Source organism: Phyllostomus discolor, chromosome 3, assembly GCF_004126475.2.
Source record: "Phyllostomus discolor isolate MPI-MPIP mPhyDis1 chromosome 3, mPhyDis1.pri.v3, whole genome shotgun sequence".
Classification (NCBI taxonomy): domain Eukaryota; kingdom Metazoa; phylum Chordata; class Mammalia; order Chiroptera; family Phyllostomidae; genus Phyllostomus; species Phyllostomus discolor.
This window is the reverse complement of record NC_040905.2, coordinates 195,683,056-195,704,263: the sequence shown is the minus strand read 5'-3', so window position 1 is coordinate 195,704,263 and position 21,208 is coordinate 195,683,056. Positions and strand designations below refer to the sequence as shown.

Genomic DNA, 21,208 nt, shown 5'->3' with positions numbered 1-21,208 from the left:
GAGATTTAAAATTATTAGTACTTTAGTTCCTACTTTAAATGGAAAATATTCTTAAAATGAGCTAAAAGGGAAAAAATAAGAAAGAAAACACACTGACTACTTATTTCCCAAGAACAGATATAGAGGGAGCAGTGGAGAGGAGGCTGAATTAATTGGATTGGACTAAAGCTTAGGCTCTATCTACTAAAGTATAATTTTCTTAGAATCCGTTTTAGCCTTTTCCTGGGATCAGAAAAGGAGTGTGTGTGTGCGCATGCACATGCGCATGTTTTAAAGAAACGTCTTTCTTTTTTGGTGTCAGGATTTTAGAACGATTAAACTGATATGAACCAGAAATCTCAAATATTTTTGAATAATGTTCAGAGCAGTTTTGGAGACATCTGAATCATGAGGAATGGCGCGGGATAGATCAGGAGAGTGGAGAGGGTAATAATTTACAGAATAATCCAGTTTTAGCACTGGAAATGGCCCAGGGTGTCTTACAGCCACTCTTCTTTTAAAGACATGAAAACAGCGGCCCAGGAACTTGAGGGTTTGCATTCCCAGTGTCAGATCATGGTCTAGTCTAGATCCATTCCAGAGTGGGTAGCTACGATTCGAGGACTTTCCCCTAAGCGACTATGCATTTAACCATCTAATAGGCAGAATCCCAATGAGATATTTCGGGCTTTTAGGGTTGCATCTTGATTTATTTACACTGTTTTTGAGTGTTTTGTATTGTTTTCTTGTCGATTACTCTGGGTATTACAATATACATGTGTGATGTATCATCTGTTGAAATCAACATTTTACCACTGTAAAGTATGGAAGCTTTAATGACATTTAGGTACCTTTTCTCTCCACGTTTCTCCCCACATGTGAGTATCATTGTCTTGATTCTCAGTGGGTGTTATAGCATTCGTTTCAATCATCTCATGTGTCTTTAAAACCCATGAGGAGGGTCGCCTATTGTATGTAGCCATTTTTCTGTTTCTTTTGTTGTTCTTCCTTCTTTTCTGATGATCCAGGATTCCTTCTTTTTTAATTTTTAAGATTTTATTTATTTATTTTTAGAGAGAAAGGAAGGGAGGGAGAAAAAAAGGGAGAGAAACATCAGTGAGAGAGAAACATCAATCTGTTGCCTCTTATACTTGCCCTGACGAGGGACTGAACCCGCAGCCCAGGCATGTGCCCTGACTGGTAATCAAACCGGTGACCTTTCACTTTTGGGACTATGCCCAACCAGCTGTGCTATACCAGTCAGAACAGGATTCCTTCTTTATCATTTGCTTTCTGTTCAAAAAACTTCTTTCAGCCATGCACTAAAGGCAAGTCTGCTAACCACAAACTCTTTCAGTTTTCTTTCATCTAAAGATGTCTGTTTTCCCTTAATCCCTATAGGATACTTTTGCTGGATGCCGAGGTTGAACATGGCAGCATTGTTTTTTTCAGTATTTGGAAAATGTGCCACTTCCTTTAACCTCCATGGTCTCGAGATAGGAAATTTGCTGTTTTTTAAATGTCCTGTTATGGGTAATGTGCCATTTTTCTTTGGATGCTATCAATGTTTTCCCCCTCCTTTTTGCTTCAGTCTCAAAAATTAATTATGAAATGCCTTGGTGTGGATTTCTTTGGATTCATCTGCTTTGAAATTCATGCAGTTTCTTGAATTTAGGCTTCTATTTTTTGCTAGATTTGGACATTTTAAACCACTGTTTTCTTATAACATTCTTTTAAACTCACTCTTTGTTCTCTCACTCTGGGAGTCTGATGGTATGTGTATGTGTGTATATATGTCTATATACTTCTATACACATGTCTATATACATATATGTATGTGTGTATATATATACACACATATATATGTTGGATTTTCTGTTATTGTCTCACCATCCCTGCTGCTTTGTTCTCTCTCTTTTTAAGTCTACTTCTCTCTGTTGTTCAGATTATGTGAATCTGTTGATCTTTCCTCACGTTCATTGATATCTGTCCTATTGACACTGAACTCAATAAGTTTCTTTTTGTTGTTGCCAATTTTTGTTTTATAACTTCCAACTAGTTATTTTTATAACATCTAGTTCTTCGCTGTTTCTATTTTTCATTTGTTCTAAAGAATTTATAGTTGTGTGTTGAAGAGTTTTTATGGTGGCTGCTTTAAAATCCTTGTCAATAATTCTAACATGTGATTCATCTCTGTGTTAACATCAGTTGATTGTCTTTTCTCAATCGAAGAGTGATTTTCCTGGTTTTATAGGATGATGGGTCATTTTTTCATTGCATCCTGGGCATTTTGGTTGTTAAATGAAGAGGCTCAGCATCCTTTTTAAATATCTTTTTTAGCAGTTACCTTTTTTAGGCTTAGCACACAGATCTGTTCTGTCCTAATTTCATGGGCTGTGCTTCCAAGGCCAACCACATGTTCAAAGACTGTGTGGTGCTGTTCGGTCTGCTTGGTTTATCTGTGGCTGCCAGGAACCCCACTGGTCTGTGCTGGAGCTACCTGAGGGGCTGGAGGAGTTTCCCTGGTGAAGCTTCCTAGTGCCTCTGCTGGTGGAGGAGCTCTTCGGCCTGGTAGACAAATAGGCCTCCTAGTACTAATTGTGCTGTGACCCTCTTTTGCCCTTCCCCTCACTTCCCCCATAGTACAGAGAAGGAGAACAGTTCCCAGGTGAGGCCTTCTTGTGGCAGAATCCCCTCTGTTGGTCCTGCCAACCACCTGCTCTCTCTCCTCGGGGGGAAGGGACTCTGAGGCCCAAGGAGTGAGGAGCATGCTTTTCTTGGCCACTTACTGCCAGTGGGGCTCCCATGCACCCCCATGCCGGTGGAGCTGGCCAGCCCCGTGTGTTGGTAGGACTCCCATCTCTTCTGAGGAGCAGTGAGCCTACCTGGGTGATTTCTGTTGCAAGATTGGGGGTTTAAAAAATCTGGGCTTAGCTGGCCTTCTCTGAGGTCATGGCTTGCAAGACCAGTCAGTCCTGGGTGTCCTAACTCTGCATTTCAGAGTTCTCTTTGGTTGCCTCTTGTGTTTTTTCCAGGATCTGTATTGGCTGGGAGGAGCAGGGAGAATGTAGTTTATACCATCTTGTCTGGACCAGCGGTCTTGTTCAGGGATTTTTAGAGGGTCAGGAAAAAACCCTTATGACTACTCATAACAAAAAAAATTTATTGAGTCATTCATTTTTAGCAGAAAGTACTCTATTCCTTCACGCTTCTCCTTCTCATAGTTTCCTGTAAAAAAAACCCAGGACGCAATCTACCATCTCTCTCTCTCTTCCCCCTTCCTTCCTCCACCTCTGTCATCATGCTGCCACCACAGGCTTCTGTGAATGGAAGTCCCAGTCTCTTTGAGAGTGCAGAAGAAGAGTTAAATGAAAGCCTCAGTTTCGGTTTGCCACTCTGTGGTGGGAAAGGGAGTCAGGTAATACTCTGGCCTTAGGCCACTGCTTCTCCCTCTACCTTCCAGCGAATGCCTCTTGTCAACCTCACCAAGCTGAATTTCCTAAGAAACAGAAATGGACTTTGAAAGACAATTAATTATGTCTTGTACATCAGACCCAGAAAGGGAAAGAAACCTTAAGTGTAAATGCCATCTGGCTTTATTTACTCCTCATCACTTATCTCTTTCACATACAGTGGAGCAGATGCAGGCTTTTACTGGAAAGAGCAGTTTATATGATGGGTTGATGAAAGAATTTGTTTTAAAATCTTTGAACAATAATTGGATTTAATTAACTTTGTCACTGATTGTTCCGTAACTGAAGATGCCCCAGCCCTTGGCACACTTGAACAGTTATCTAAAATTAAAAAAAAAAAAAGACAGGGAGAGAGGGAGAAAGTTACTGATGAAGGTTTTGGATTCCAGTTCAGATAACCAAATATTCCACTCCTTTCACTTTTATGGGAAATAACAACAAAAAAAAAATTAAAGGAAGTTTAAAGAAGTATTCAATAGTATATATAACAACTACCATCCGAATGTGTTCCCCTCACATTCCTATGTTGAAATCCTAACCCCCAAGTGGTGGTATCAGGAACTGAGCCCCTTGGGAGGTGATTGGGCCCTGAGCAGGGAGTCCCATGAGTGGGATTAGAGCCCTTATAAAAGATCCCACAGAGCTCCCTCGCCCCTCCCACCCTGCGGTGATACAAAGAGGAGCTGGCAGTCTGTACGCTGGAGCATGGCCCTCACCAGACCGTCCCACGCTGGCCCCCTGACCTTGGACGCCCCACCTTCAGAACTGTGAGACGTAAATCTCTGTTGTTCCCAATCTACCCAGTATGTGCTGTTTTGTTAGAGCAGCCCCAAAGGACTAAGACACTAACTATAAACATTTATAAATGGAATTCTCAAATTCTAGGGAGAAACCCAAAGATTAGGAAGTGAATAAATTTTCTCATTTGTTGGTGTTAAGAGTGTAATTTTATATTAGTTATCTCAAGGGTTGGGGAGGTTTGAGGTGACTCGAGAGTACTATAACTTTAAGAGTAGAAAAACTCGATTCTTTAGACGGATTTATGTGTGCATAGAAATGCTATAAATTGTTCTTAGGAAAGTACCTGTAGCGTAGAGGAAAATCACAATCTTGTAGGACTTTAGGGGAAAAACTTTATCTTAAGTTATTTTAGGTATGAAATTATTTACTGCTTTAATTTTTTAAAAAGATTGTAGTAGGGAGAAAAAATGGCCCACCAAGGAAACCCATATCCTTCTCCCAGCAACCTGGGAACTCGCTGGCTTTGGAGGGGGTGGAAGGGTCCGGGAGTCATGGCACACAGGTGGCCTCCCAAAGCTGCAAGAGTCCAGGAGACGGGCTCTGCGGTGGAGAGTCCCAACAGAAACCCAGCCTGTGCTCTTTGGTTCCGGCCTGTCTCAGTCTCCTGACCCCAGCGCTAGAATGAATGTGCCTTGAGGCACCAAGTTGGTGATAATCTGCTATGGCAGCAAGAGGAAACTACCACAAATACCTGGGTTATGTCTAAGGCAGTTGTTGTTCACCTCTTGGTATTGCATCCAGTCATGATAATTGACTCACGAATTCAAGCTGGAAGAGCTTCGGAGAGGCCTGCCTTCCCCCTGCTTCTGCTTTTGGTCATAGTACTTTTCTATAAACCAAATCTATTTCAAAGGACGCACATTATTCCCTTGCTGCCCCCGTTACCCCAGATTTTATTTTTATTTTATTTTACTTTATTTTTTTATTCCCATCGGCCCACCCTCTTTCCCTTTGGCAACTGTCAACTTGTTCTCTGTATGTATGGCACTGTTTCTGTTTTGGTTTTCTTTGTTCGTTGTTTTTTTTTTTAGATTCCACATAGTGAAATTGTGTGGTATCTGTCTTTCACTGTCTGACTTATTTCACTTAGCATAATACCCCCTAAGTCCTCTGTTTACATTTTTGATCTGTACGGAGCCTTGCCAGTGTGCTGAGAGGTTTGGAGGGTGGGAAGGCAGGATGCAGGAAATAATTTTTTTCTACCTGATTAGAAAACTGCATATTTGTATAAAAGTTACTGACCCCCCCACTCCCAACTTTTAACCTATACTTAAATGTATTATGTGTTTGTTAAATGTTCATATAGTACTTGATCTTCAGAATCTTCAGTCTAGTAACTTCACTTTTCTTATGCTATTATAGTAATAATAGTTCCATCTTGTTGGAAATGTCCAGTCTTACAATACTACTCCATATTATTATACTATACATCTTATTATCCTGTTCTTGCTAATCCTTGCTTTTTTTTAAACCTACTTAAGTAGAGGTTACTTTCCACATTGGACCATGGGGCCAATGGGGTACTTTAAAAAATCAAATACTTATGTGTAAACTACAAAATAAGTTGCCACTGAGTAATCAGACTAAGCAACTAAATTTCACATTCCGAGGTGCCTTGTAAATAAATGTTCCAAGTGTGGGTTGCCCCTGATAAGTTCATGTAGGCATTATAAAAGATATCATATAAAAATGCATTTAAGATATATTATTGTTCCTCAAAACTTTACATAGCTAAAATAAAAAAGCCACAAAAGACTGGAAAAAATAGCAGAGATCTAAAAAGTAAAGGTTTATTAAAAGGAAACTATTTGTAGCATCCAAATGAATTGAAAAATGAGAGTCCTAGAAAGCATCAGCAGAGTTTAAAATGTTAAGTGGTAACAAGACGTAAGTAAAAAAATTTGACTTGAAACTCCTCATTGCTATCATAGCCTTGGATTAAATCAAGAAAGTCCATTTCTCTCTCCATTCTAAATTGGAAGCAGACATTTTACTAACAACTTGGAGCTAAATGTAGGCAGATGAATCAACACAGCTTATGTCTTCCCTAACAAAATTTTTCCCTCTGTAAACGTGATCTGCTTAAGATCTTTGATTAAGAAATTTATACAAAAGGGGCTCTGGCTGGGTGGCTCAGTTGGTTGGAGCATTGTCCCATACACCAGAATGTTGTGGGTTCGATTCCCAGTCAGGGCACATACCCAGGTTGCAGGCTCCATCCCTGGTGGGGGCACATGCAAGAGGCCAGTCCACATGTCTCTTTCCTCTCTCTCTCTCTCTCTCTCTCTAATCAGTAAAATATCTTTGGGTGAGGATTAAAAAGAGAGAAAGAAATGTATGCAAAATGGGTGGGTAAATGTGGTAAGAAAAGAGAAATGTCCAGAGTGGTCCAGAGGTTCCCTTCCCGTTCCTCACAAAGCAAAAGTGATCCCCCATAGACTGGATTTGGTTCTGTGTTGTTGCTACTCTGTGTTTTAGGAAAATTATTTTTTGCTTTATCTCTGCGTGTGTGTTTTCCCATTCAGCCAAAACTGGCCGCTATGAAATTCTCTCAGCACTGGCTCTTTCCCAGCAGCCCGACCGTTTCAGGAGGGTGGGGTCCGATCCTGCAGAGGTAGCTGGAACGCACCCAAAGCCGAGCACCCCACACTTGGTGCTCACGGCGCTTGCACTGCCTCACAAATCCCCGTCATCCCTTCCTAAGCTGTAAGCTGTGAAAAACAGAAACGCGAGGCCTGTGTCCGCTGCCTGAAGTTCCCTCGCTGCTTATCTGTTTTCCTCAAACATCTCCGCTGGGTTGGGCCCTGTCATTGAAAACAAGTCAGTCTCACCCTGTTTCCTAGCCTGGAAGACCTTAGGCCCTGGCTGGGAGGCGCTCAGGCCTGCCTTTCTTGATCCTGGGACCCACTCTGCCAAGTGGCCAGGCCCCAGCGTCTGCGCCAGAGAAAGTTGGAGCAAGCTGCCCAGAACCTCTCCTGGCTGTGCCTGGGCCGCAGGCAGCCGCCCTTGCCCCGCAGCCCTGAGTGTGCTCAGGGGAGAGAGAACATCACCACTCCCAGGCTGTCCGAAGCCAGGAGGATGTCACCCTTTTCCAGAACGCTACAGCAGCACACAGCCCGCCACTCATTAGAAAGTGCTTCCCTCTGACTATAGCACGGCAGCATGGAGGGTCACTTAAACTTTTTATACATTTGTCTTGTACTTCAAATCCTTCTTTAAATGAGATATGGTCTAAAAGGAAGAAACTAAAAGAAAATACATACTCATTTTATTTTCAACTTAACGCAGAAAGGGCACTGACCCTGGAATTTGAGAACTCATGGGTACTTTTGGAAGCTTCTGAGAGGGAAGGAGGGCGGCCTGGTGGCCGCTGTGGGCTGGAGCGAGAGCACACCAGGTGTGCAGTTCTCAGCTGGGAAATAGTTCACCCCCAATAGTCATTGGGTTTTCCCTGAAAAAGAAAGAAAGAAAGCCAGGGGAGCCTGTGAGGTGGCCCCATGCTTTGTATTCCTCCCTCATTGTCTCACGCCGTCCTCAGGTAGTTCTGAAAGATCGTGGCCCCATTTAAAGGAAATTGAGGCTCAGAAAATAGAATAGCTTGTCTAAGCTCAAACAACTAGTGAGGGAAAGAAACAGCATGTGACCTCAGGTCTGGCTCTATTCTCCCACAAAATATGAATGTATACCCTTAAAATCGGCCAGATCACACAGCCTGGGAGCTTAAAAGAAATTTTATCTCTGAAGAAACTTGGTCTTCGTTCTCCTCTCCAACTGGCCCCCTGCGTGCTCCTGGAAAAAATGCCTGGATATTGTCACCTATTTCCTTAATTATTAAGGTGAAACATGCTCTTTATTAAAAAATATGAAACTTACAGAAATGTTTACATTAACATTTAAAGTCCCACACTACCACGCCTGGCCTCCTGGGGTAACCACTGCTAACAAGTTGCCGTGTCATCTTCGACACTTTTTATAACGCATGCAGAGTGCATGTGCATGAAGGTACAGTTTTATAAAGTAAGTGGGATATGATGTTGTGTTGAAACTACAGACAGTATAATTTGGCTGTCTCCCCACGTGGGTAAATACAGTAGAGCAATGTCAGTCTGTCGTGATGGCTGCTTATTACTCCACTACTTATAATAGGGGTGGATGTTTAGATTTGTAATTTTCCACCATTACAAATATTGCTGCACCGAGCATTCTGTATTTATAATTTTACATGGTGCTTCAAGCATTTCTGGATGACACATTTCTAAAGGTGAGGTTGTTAGGTAGATTTTAAATTTAAATATTACCAAATGGCCCTCCAAAAAGATTGTCAAGTGACTCTTCTATCGACAGTTGGGTGTGTGCATTGATTTATGACTCATTCTGTCACTAACAGGAAAACTATAAATCTTTCTCAATCTGCTGTTTTTTCAAGATAGGAATATCATATCTAATACTGATGACATTTAGTTCTGCAGCCAAAAGGGCTGGCTAACATTGCATTCCTGGACCAAAAGGCTGACCCCCCAGTCAGACACTGCTGGACAGCCCAGGGCCTCCCCAGCACGCAGGCTGCACCGCTGAGCGTACTGCGTGGCGTTGAGCAGGCCAGGCACACGCTGCCTTTCGACAGACGGGAAGAAGAAACTAAAGATGGTGGGTGCTCGTCTTGGTCAGTCTCTCTTAGTCTGAACCTCCTTCTCTGTCTCCTCTTCCCTCCTTTGTCCTCTTCCCCTTTGCTGAAGCATAATTGACATATAACAAGCTGCACATATTTAAAGCACACTCTTTACATGTAATTGACAATAGTCAATTTCTGGTGTAGCATTCTAAAAACATTCTCTACATACATGAGCATATATGTGTGTGGGATACACACACACACACACACACACACACACACACACACACAGAGTATAGACCTATTCTTAACCTTCTCTTCACCAGCTTGATTGTTCATGAAAGCTTTGTGAAACGTAATTCATGCCTATAGCCCATTTTCTCTTATTCCCTTTACAGCAAAACTGCCTAAAAGCTTTGTCTATACTTGTAGTATCCAATTTCTCTTGTTTGCTCTTTAAAAAAATTTTATTGAATATACTGGGGTGACATTGGTTCATAATATTATATAGGTTTCAAGTGTACAGTTCCATAATACATCATCTGTATATTGTATTGTGTGTTCACCACCCAAAGTAAAATCTCCTTTCGTCACCATTTTCCCCTTTACCATCTTCTACCTGCCCCCACCCCCTTCCTTCTTGTAATTACCATACTATTGTCTGAATCTGTAAGGTTGTTTTTTTTTTTTTGCTTAAACTCACCACCTTTTCACCCAACTCCCAACCCCTCTGACAACTGTCAGTCTGTTCTCTGTGTCTGTGAGTCTGCTTCTATTTTGTTTATTTTGTTTATTAGATTCCGCATATATGTGAAATCATATGGTATTTGTTCTTCTCTGACGGACTTATTTCACTTAGCATAATACTCTCCAGGTCCACCCATGCTGTCACCAAAGGTAAGCTTTCCGTCTTCTTTAAGGCTGAGTGGTATTGCATTGTGTGAACACAGCGCGGCTTCTTTGTCTACTCCTCTGCTGACAGACACTTGGGCTGTTTCCAGATATCGGCTATTATAAATAATACTACAGTAAACACAGGGTGCATATATTCTTTCAAATTAGTGTTACAGGTTTTCTTGGATATATTCCCAGAAGTGGAATCACTGGGTCATAAAGCAGTTCTACTTTTAATTTTTTTAGGAAACCCCATACTGTTTCCATAGTGGCTTAACTAATCTGCATTCCCACCCACAGTGCACTAGGGTTCCCTTTTCTCCACATCCTCACCAGCACTTGTGTGCTGATTTATTGATGATTGCCAGTCTGACCAGTGTGAGGTGATATTTCATTATGATTTTCACTTGCATTTCTCTGATGATTAGTGACATTGAGCATCTTTTTATATATCTATTGGCCATCTGTATGTCCTCTTTGCAAAAGTATCTATTCAAGTCCTTTGCCCATTATTTAATAGGATTGTTTAGGGTTTTTGTTTTGTTTTGGTTTTGGTGTTGAGTTGTCTTGTGTTTGCTCTTGAATTCACTCCAGTCAGGCCTCCATTCTCCACTGCGCTGTCATCCGTGACCTCCTTGTCTCTAAGTCCTGTATTTCAGCTGCTTACAGGTTTCCTTGATCCCTCTCTCTCCCCAACATCCAGCCTATTAGCAAATTATATCAGTTTACCATCATCATGTATCTGTTATCACCACGTTCTCATGTTAAAAGACATCATCATCTCTTGTCTGGATTACTGTGTGAGCCCCTACCTCCGCAGTTGCTCTTCCGCAGTCTTCAAACACGATACCCTCTAAACAATATTTCATTTATATGTTCTGTTAGTTGTCGCTCACACACCTCCTAGAACCTGAGCTCAATGAGGGGAGAGACTTTCACTGTGGTGTTTCCAGTACCTAGAATAGTATCTGGCTTACAGTTCACACTCATGTATTTAGATGAGTAAAAAGGAAAGAGAAAGATTAGTAGACTATAGCCTTAAGGCCAAAGAATTCAGCTCTTGACAGTTACCTAGAATCAACTGTTTTTGCTCCTAAAGATGTTTATGCCAGGTAATTATAAAAATGATGTAACTGACTAAATATTACATTTTCTAATAAAATGAGTACAATGAGAAAATATCTCTGGGAAAACCAAGGCAAATGCTTTGTTAAGTATCCAGTGAAGGCAAGTTGCAAGAAGAGATTGCTTTCAATTTGCTGGCGAGAACAGCTATAAATTTGGAGAAAGCCATAAAAAGTCTGCAATGTTTTTGCAGTCAAATTGCTTTACAAAAATTTTAAGTTCTAAGTCCACTTTTTAAGAGCCAATTTGGAAGTACTACATGATGCTTTATTGGTGTGGCTTTGCTTGGAAGATCTTGCAGAACTCCAGTTAGCAGACCCACGTTCAAATTGGAAGGCTGGCTCTACAGCAAAAGGTTGATAAATGAATACAAACTGCTATTTTAAGGTCAACTAAAATACTTAATGTATTATTTTTATAATTGCGTGTTCCAAATATTTTAAATTAATTATTAGCTCCATTTGGGGTTCACTATAGGACATCTGTGATTGCGAGTACACATGACTGTTGGTTGTTGTTCAGGCAGATTTTGTCTATATCTTGTTTGTTTTACTTGGCAATATATCTTGGAGATCATTTATTACCAGTAAGGGTAGAACATCTTAATAGCTTTAAAAAGTTGAATAGGATTCTACTTTATGAACACAACAACTTATTTTACTTCTCTACTTATGGCTACCTAGATTCTTTTTAATTTTTAAAAATAAAGAATGCCACAAAGAATTCTTTGTACCTGCATAATTGTATTGGGTGTGAAGAGATAGGGTAAATTCCCAGAAGTAGTATCGTTGCCGTTTATTTCGTCGGCTTTAGAACTGATTGACTTTTGTTCAGGATTTATGTATTAGAACTCGCTTTGTGATACTTAGTATTGTTAGTTTTGAGCAACCGATATTTTACTCTGAACTTGTAGTTAAAATCATTGACATTCATGTAGAAAAATATGTTGCCGATTTTGAATTTGGAACTCTTTAGCCTAAATACCCATTTCCCGCTCGAGTAATTGTTTTTGTGCCTTTAAAAACATTTTTAATAAAAGGTTTTGATAAGGGCAGATATCTTTGGCACACGGCTATCATATTGTAGCAGAACACCTTGTATCTCCCCTGTTCTGCCAAGAGTCTGTGCTTCGTGAATATCAACCCAGGACATCAGGAGACATAGGCAATCTCAAAAAGAGTGATCATATTTACAATTTTTGCTCTTCTTCTGTGTGTGTGTACATTAAAAGGTACACACACGTATAATTTTTTAAATAAACACTTTTAGGTTGCGTGACTGTTTCACAAATTTGTCTGGATTAGCTGTTCGATTACATTAATTTTTTTCTCCCTTTTGTTAGTAAGAAAATGAGTTATAAGTGAAATTTCCACTATGTTTCTTTGTCCTTGAAGTCTGTCCATTGAGTAATACAGATCTCCTTGCTCCATGCCCATAGTTCACGAACTGCAAAGAGTGAAATCCACAGGCATCTATCATCAGCAGTATTCTGTGAGCGTTTCAGCTGGATTATTGTACTTGTTTAGACTTACATCATTTGGGGACAATCCTCATTCACAGCTGAAAATTAAATAGGTTGCAAAACTACTTATAAATTCCCTGTTTATGGAGAACCTTTGCTAGGGAAAAAAATTCCTTGGGGGAATTTCATTTATCCTTTTAAAAGGATAAATATTATTCAAATCGCCTTGGAAACAGCTGGACCGGAGTCATGCAATAAGTTTAGTATCACTTTCTGAGTTAGACGGTGTTGGTCTGAAGTTGACAATATTGATTTTCTGTGAGAACTAAGACTTCTTTTTAAAATAAGGGGGGAAATTTGCTTTTAAAAAAGTTTGCAGTCTATTGCTAGGTTTAGGAGTGATTTAAAAGATTTAACTATTCTCAGAACGGTGAGTTATTTTCTAGATAAGAATATGTAAGTAGCATTATCCTTCTTGGTTGGGTCTTACAGCCTACTGCCTGTGAAGGAAAATAAATACTACTGTGTTTTTTAAGATACTCAAATGCTGTGACTGTTTTGAATGTGTGTGTGGGTATAGATATGCGTGTATGTGTACACACAACACATATACATTTATGTAGCATACATAATTTGCATATACACAAATTATATTTTTTCCTATGTTTAAACTATATCTCATTTTAAAGTGGTAGGAGCCCATACGCACATGCTTTGGTAGGCATACGGAGTAGCACTATTTTGCAGTTCATCCTAAGACAGAAGGGAATGGAAATCAGGAAACATATTTAGGGACAAAGGGTAGAGGCAGTGACCCATCGTACCATGGTTTACCATGGTTTGGTCTTGTTGAAAGTAAATTTCAAGCATTTCCTGTTTTGTATCCTCACAGAGACCTCAGGGGTCATGTACTGCGCCAGAAGAACATTAGCTGCTATTGGAGTGAGTGTGTGTATGTGTGTGTGTGTGTGTGTGTGTAAGGACATATAACTCGGTGCACCTTTCGTTTGCTAGTTCTCTTGACTTCTTAGCATTTGGAGCTACGGAGATGGCCATCCTGCTTCCATATTGTTTGAGCGTTATCAGGACTTCACTTTCTCTAGTTGCAGATAAGAACTTTCAGAGGAGCACACCTCTCCCTCAAAATGATTGTCTTATCATTGAGTATCATTTTGCCTACTCATGAGAGGGCATCCAGATAGGAAGAAGCTGGCTCTGGTGGCAGCTGACTGTCGTGTCTTCTCAGGGCGTGTCCCCTCCAGGAAAGTCTCCTGCAAAACGAGCAGACGTCCACCGATGCCCCACGCCTGCACTTGTATGTGATGTGGCATCTTATGTAGGCACAGGTAGTACAGGAGACATAGTGCAGTGTCAAAGAAGTTATACTTGATATCCTCACAGATTCAGGAGGGTATTGTAGTGACCAAATGAGGCCACGCTGCTGTATAATAACACCAATCAGAACAAAAACATGCTTCTGAAAATAAAAAATTGGATTGCCTAATCCTTTCTTGCCCATCACTAATATATGGACTTTCAATGTTAATTTTATATGTAGTTAGAAAAAAGGCACAAATTTAGAATTAAGAGAAACGACATTTTAAGAGTACAAGATTATATACTATTGTGTCTCTAGACTGCATTACTGTAAGTGACTTTTAAAATTTTTTATTTTTTAAAAGATTTTATTAATTTATTTTTAGAGTGAGGGGAAGGGAGGGAGAAAGAGAGGGAGAGACGTCGATCTGTTGCTTCTTGTACTTCCCGGACTGGGGACTGAACCTGCAACCCAGGCCTGTGCCCTCACTGGGAATCAAACCAGCGGCCTTTCGCTTTGCAGGACAATGTCCAACCAACTGAGCCACACCAGTCAGTGCTGTAGCTCAGGGCTCTAAGTGATGCCTGTTTACATTTTCCTGTATTTCTCAAACTTTCTTTTGGAAAAAAAGGCATAGCAATTCAAGAAATTAGCTTTATGTCATCATTTAGATATCAGCCACTGTAAGGAAAGCAGCTGACAGGCCATTATTGAGAATTATTGGTAGTTAATGAGAATTATCCTTATCATCTCTCATAAAGTATGTGTCCCTTTTAAGTAAACTGTATTACAAGTTATCAGAATGTAAATGTATGAAAATAATTCACCAATTTAAGTTCCTGCAAAAAAAAATTGCAAGTATGACACTTGAAAAAATCTTGTGAATATTCAAACTTAACATTATGAATGAACAGCAATTTTGCTGATAAATTATAAGGACTGTCCTTTGTATTTTAAAAAGTGGCCAGACATTATATGCTGGATGGGAGGATGTTTCCTCTCTCCCCATTCTCTGATAACTAGAGCATGGACATGAGACTTAGTCGTGATTTAATAGCCCTGCATGGAACTTGGAATCTTGAGGGGTTAACACAAAGGCGTGTGGGGCCATTAGGTAATTGTTCTGGGCAGAGATTGTGGAATCCAGGGTCTGGTCGGGTAGCGTCATCTTGTGAACCACTCTTGTAGCAGCAACTTGACTAATGCCATCTCTGCCCTCATTCATGACCCAGCCTGGTTCTCAAGAGTTTAGTAGATCCCATAGATAATCTGACACCCATCAGTAGTAGTAACAATAGGCTAGTTTATGCTACAGTAACAAATGCATATTTATTGAAACTTTTGCACCGCGTGTCCCTTTGAATGTCTTGTGGCTCTCATTCAAGGGCCTTGCACACTGTAGGGGTTAATATCGGTGTTCTAAACAGAATTGAATGACTTTTCTACTAAGTAATTTTTCTTGTTTTGGATATGTCTAGTAGGCACTTAGCTGTGACCTGCCAGCCCAGTCAGCAGAAGATATATTGAGCATCCACGGCAGGCCGGATACCATTCAGATACTGGAGACACAGACAGGAAAGAGCTAGCTTCCCTTCCTTTCCGAGGCTTACATCTTCACTGGAGGAAGCTAGAACATAAACATGCAAACCAATAAATGAGACAGTTTGGCGGGGGAGGGGATTATAAGGGGACTAAAGGGTAATGGGAAAAATACTATAACAGTTAAATTAAAAAGAGAAAATTTGGGTATAGATGAGGGATATGAAGATGGTAAAGTGGAATAATGCAGTGGGGGAGTGGGGCTGCTTTAGCTAGGGTAGTCACGGGTAGATTTTGCGGTAAGCAAAGTAGATAGGAAGATCTACAGAAAGAGTGGTCCTAGGTGAAGAAACCATCAATGCAAATGTCCTGAGACAGAAGTGAACTCATTTGGTGTGTGTGCTTAGAATCTAGTGAGTGAGAGGTGAGTGGGAAGAGATCAAGTTGAAGAGTGTGGTCTGGGCGGGGTGGGGGGGTGGCGGCGCATTAGGGACCACTGCAAGGACTTCAAACAGGAAGCCTTTGTAGGATTTTAAGCAGGAAAGTGATATGCTGTGAATTGACTTATGCATTCTGGTTGTTCTGTGCAAGCTGAATTTTAGAGAAGAAGCATAGAGGAAGAGGAATTGGTTAGGTTAGGGACCTGTGGCAAAAGGCAGATAAAAGATACTGCATGCTTAGAGTGGCAGCCATGGAGAAGTGGTTTCCACTGGCTGTTCTCAAGCACAGATGTTCTTCTATAAGAGGTCGTGCTAGCATGCATGCCACGTCAGCATGTGCTTTCCAACGTACAGCTGCAGGATGAGATTCAGAGTCTGCAATGGGATACAGAGCAGGTACGTGCATGTACTCACTGCTTGCTGTGAAGGAGAGGATACGATGCCGGAAGGCATTCTCCTTTACAGGAAGGCCAGCACTGTGATCAGGACGGTATGACGGGGCTGAAACTTGCACCCAGGAATATTCACATACTGAGCGTTCTTCCCTGCTTTGGAGATCTGTGAACCGTGAATGCCCTTCTCTAAAAGATAAGCGTGCCTATCTGTAGTAAGCAAAGGAAACAGTAGAGTACATCACACAATGCATAAAAGCATGAAACTTGAAATATATGAAACATTTACTATGACCATGAAAAAGTGGAAGTGTTGGGCACTAAACTAGGTGAGGGGAAATTGCTGTTGAAAGAGAAATGACTTATTGTGGCACTCTCTCAGTTGTGTGAATTGTACATTCTTAATGTTCTGGGAAACAGATTTTATAATCAATCTAGGTTACTCTTTTAGAGAAAAAAACTTGAATCCTCAAAACTATCATTCACACACATTTATTTCCATTGCAATGATCGCTTAACTAGGAATACACTTTTTCTAGGGTCTGTTATCTAACATAGGATCTTTTAGGATACTGTATAATTTAGAAGGATTTCCTAGTTAGCCAGGTCTTATATATCTAACTTAATAGCAGAAATCACTATATAACTAGAGAAATGAATTAAAATGGGATTGGATTCTGGGATAGCAATGTGCTGCCCTCGAGAGTAGTTTAGGGACAAAATAAAAAGTTGTTTATGTATTCAAACACTTATTTCCATCCCCCAGTCCTTGATCTGCACCCATGACCCTGAGGATGAGAAGCCTGTTCCTGAGATTTTCATTTGAAGAGCAAGGCCAAGTTGAGATGAACTTGGACACAGCCCTGGTGTAGAATTGATTTACCTTGTTTAAGATCTGTGGAATGTCTGATTTTTTCAATTCTTTTTGGTAGAAATACAATTTGCCAGCCAGACTGGAAATGCTTTCTGTTTTTTCCATCAACACTCCTGGGCTCTCTCCCTAGAGGTCTCGGTCAGATACTTTCCCTCTTTAACTTTGGTTCTTACGTTCCTTATGGAAGTGAAGTTCCCCAACTAGTCAGGGAAAGGTCACTCTAGAACAAGACGAATTGTGAGGCCAGATGATAAGCATCATTCGGCTGATGGGGTTGTGGAGATGTGAGGGAAGCTGGGGTGGGTAACACGATCAGGTTCTGCAGCCGTGACCTGATGTTCCAAAATATCCTCCTTCCTCCCTGCTCTTGGCGTCCACAGTCCAGCCCCTCTCCTTCCATCTTTGTGCGCAGCGGGGCCCTTGCAGATGGACTTGATGGGTGTGTGAGACAGGAATGAAGCTTGCTCTAGGAAGAGCAAATTCTGCTCTTTATTCCAACCCAGATATGTTTCTGAACATCCTTCTCCCCATGCTACTTGTAATATTGGCAAACCACGCAGAATGTAACTACTCTTGTTCAGCACACTTAGAGACAGTGTTCCTGGGATTCAAATGGCCATCAGCCCATCATGATGTCTCCAAGGCACCTCCGCCTGATCCTGCAGGCACCTCAAGCTACAGATGTAAACTTGAGGTCCTCATCTCTGTTCTCACCTCACCTCAGAAAACACCAGCCTTTTCCCCTGTGTCTCCTCCTGCAGTGAAAAGTAGCACCGTTCTTCCCTCACCCAGCTGGATAACCTGGGAGGCATCCTAGATGCCTGTATCTTCCTTATCCATTTCTTGCAGTCCATCTCCTGAGTACTTTTCTACTCCTTCGATATGTCTCTCCTCATGGTCACGGCCCTGGTTCAGGCTGTCATTATTTCTCCTCTGGAAACATCTGATGCTTTTGCCTTTACTTTGATCTGGATCATCTTTTTCATCCACTCTGTTACAGTGTTGTATATTTAATGAGACTCTAACCAATGAGACCAATGAAATTAAACTCTTATAAGAGGAGGGGTAGATGAGGATCATTATTTCTTACAAGCTCTGCAGGTTATTACAGTGTGTGGCTAGGGCTGAGAATCACTGATGAGCTGGAGAAATTTGCAACGTCTGAGTCAGGCCATGTGCAAGGTCTTCATGACCTTGGACATCTTATCTGCTGCCATTTTTGCTTCTGACTTTACAATAAATAACCATAATCCACGTGTGCTTCCTCTTACTCTCATGCTGTTGCGTACCATTCCCTGGTTTTACGCCTTAGTCCGTGGGGGCTCGTCCATCAGAAACGTTCTGGAACTAAAGCCCTGTTTCTGTGGGGTGCCGTGTTGTTTTCTTCTACATCTTGGTAGGTATTGAGTTGACTCGTGAGAAACCCCCAAATGATTTAGGGCTTCTGTGCTTCTCTGTGCTTCCTCACTTTACCCTCATGTCCTCCTCCTTACACCCAGGTGCAAGCTCAAGGAATCTCTTGCCGTCAGGATGGTGTTATGTCAGAGCTTTGTGAAATGCCAGGCCTTCGTGGTCCAGAACGTGCCTCCATGTTCTGCCCTGGAGGAACTCTGCCCTGTATTGTGCTATGCCAGCCTTTGCCCAGTATGCCGCCCACACTGTAGGCCCGGGAGTCAGGTGGGCGTGCACTGTGCAGAGGGTTTCACATGCTGCATCTTGGTTTGATCCTCGCTGCACCGTATGGAGTAGACAGGGCGCTATTACTCGCTCACTTTATGGATGTGGGCATGGAGGTTCTTTTCACTGTTCTCAACCTGACTTACAGGCATGTACTTGAGTCTCTACAGATTGTGTGTTGATAGGGTCCACAGCGTACTATGACCCGACTGAATGATGATTACCTACTTATTACTAAGGGGGCTCGGGTGTACTTTTTGTTTTTAGAAGCCTGTTGGTAAATCCCTAATTTCAAGAAACTTAATTTCACGATATTCACTCACTATTGTTTAGGAGTGTAATCACCTTGGCATTTTCCAGGCCCCGTCTTCCTCTTATGTAGTCCATCATCATCCTTTGGTCAGCTTGGTCTGTGGTGCCTCTGTGGAAAAGGAGGGAACACTTGTGCAGTTGGGGTTAGGTGTTCTTTTCTTGAGGCCTCTACTACGAGTTCCTCAAATTACTCAATCAAGTCTTGATGATCCAAACACAGGGCTGGGCCCTTGTCATTGGGCCCGACCATAGTACTGAGAACAGCGCTTTTCGGCGAGAAGCAGGGAAGGGGACTCCGAGTTCCTCAAGGACGCGTCCGTGCAGACGAGCTCCGCACGGCGTCGGGCCACAGCGTTTCCCACTTCTCGTCTGCAGTCAGGCGAGGCTCCTTGCCTTCATTTTCGGGGAGAGAGCGAAAATTTAGGCCTGTTAGACTAGTTTATGAGGCCATGGCTTTTATTTAAAACAATCTCGCTCTTCTTGAATTTAAACATTAGAAGACATTATAAATAACAAATGACTACATCTGACTTCTGTCATTTTTGAACAAAGTCACACAGTCTGAGCAAGTCCGTGTGAATAAGGATTTCCCTTCTACTGCCTGGCGGGAGCAAAAGATCATTTTGTTTTAAATAAATCTATTGAGACGCATGTTGCTGGTGTCTAATCAAGCCCTGAATTTGAGTTCAATTAGAGCTTTGATACAAGGAAAGGGAAGAGATGCTTGAAAGAATGCTGTCCCATTCATGAAGGACTTGCCTGTTTTAGTCCCTGAGTAAATGGAATAATGGGTCCATGCATGTGCCATCCAAGCATTTTCCTCCCTGGGAATGATCCCCTTCCCGGCTTCTCAATGAATAATGCATCATTTCGGAAACTCAAGAGGCATTCCTTTGATTTTCCTGTATGTTTAGCTTTCTGAGTGATTTTTGAGCAAGGCAATGTGAGGACTTGGAATAAATACTTTATTAACAGATTTATTTGAAGTTCAAATAGCTTCTTGGCTCTTGTCTCCTGATATCTGCAATATTTTTTTTTCTCTCCAAGGAAAGTTAAGGTATTGCATTTATTAGAAACTGAAGCACCTTGGACAGTTTTCAGAGCCAATGGCAGTGTAAAACCAGTACACGTTTGTGTTTTCGAACAAAGACCTTCACAGGGATACTTTTCTCCCATCTTTATTTTCATTTCTCCGCTAAAAAGGTTCAAAAAAGAAAGCTCACATTCAGCACAACTGGGCTGTTTGGAGACTAAACCTTGTTTGTTTACATTTTGTGAAACTCATTCCTTGAGCCTAGTCCAAGGCCACCGCCACCCCGGGCCAAGCCCATGTCCACCCAGGCCGGGGCCATTTAAATCTGAAAACTCAGAAGCTCTTCTGGGATCGTCTCTATTTGCTGTCTGCTCCTTGTGTAGCTTCTTACGCATGTGGGGGGGATGCAGTGGGACCTGACAGTGCCACCCGTTCTCCTGGCGCCTGTTCCCTTAGCTGAGGAGACCCCAGGTCATCCCGGGGCAGCACGGTGGGAGATGGGAATGCTGTTTCACAAGCTCCATTTTCCCTGGAAGCCAAACGAGTGATTTCAGGAACTCAAGAGCTGGCATTAAGAATATAACCTATATCTCCACTCCTTTTACAGTGGTAGTAAACGCTTAATGATTCAGAGTAGTTGGGGAAGAAAGAGAATAAATAACGTTGATCTACATTGGTAAAATATCTGAAGCATCAAACTTGGGTTAAAATATTTAATTTTATTAATTTGAAGAATTGGGAGTATAACAGTATTTTCTGGAACATGGGCTCTGGATTCAGCCACTAAAAGCGGGAACTGTGGGTTGCCTCCTGTCCACCAGTTTCTAGTATCACGGCTTGGAGCAAATTGTTTACCTTTCCTGGGTCTCAGTTTCCTCATTTGCAGGGTGGGACAACAGTGTCTCTCTCATTTGGCTGTTGCGTGGTAAATGAGTTAATATTCAAAAACCATATAGGAAAGTACCACTTAAGTGACTGTTGAATAAAAATAAAAGTAAACAAACATCTTATTGTTTGGAAATGGCTCTTTCTGAAGAGGCTCATGCTACTGAGCAGATACGAACAATATTATTGTTATTATTGTTACTGCTAAAGTATACTGAGTGATTTTTCTCTTAGCACTCATTTACTCCTCACAACAAAGCTAATAAAGTGAATGTAATCTTTATTTTTTAGAGGAGAAAACTGAGGCATGAAAAATAATTTGCCCAAATTCACCCAGTTTAGTAAACGTCAGAGCAAGGGTATGAGCGCATTCGACCCAAATCCAGAAACTG

At 41.5% G+C, this 21,208-nt stretch overlaps 1 protein-coding gene across 3 annotated transcripts in view; it reads left to right on the top strand.

The window, feature by feature from the left end:
• LPAR1 (lysophosphatidic acid receptor 1) overlaps positions 1-21,208 on the top strand; it is a 136,774-nt gene that overhangs the window by 112,625 nt on the left and 2,941 nt on the right. The window lies entirely within an intron of this gene.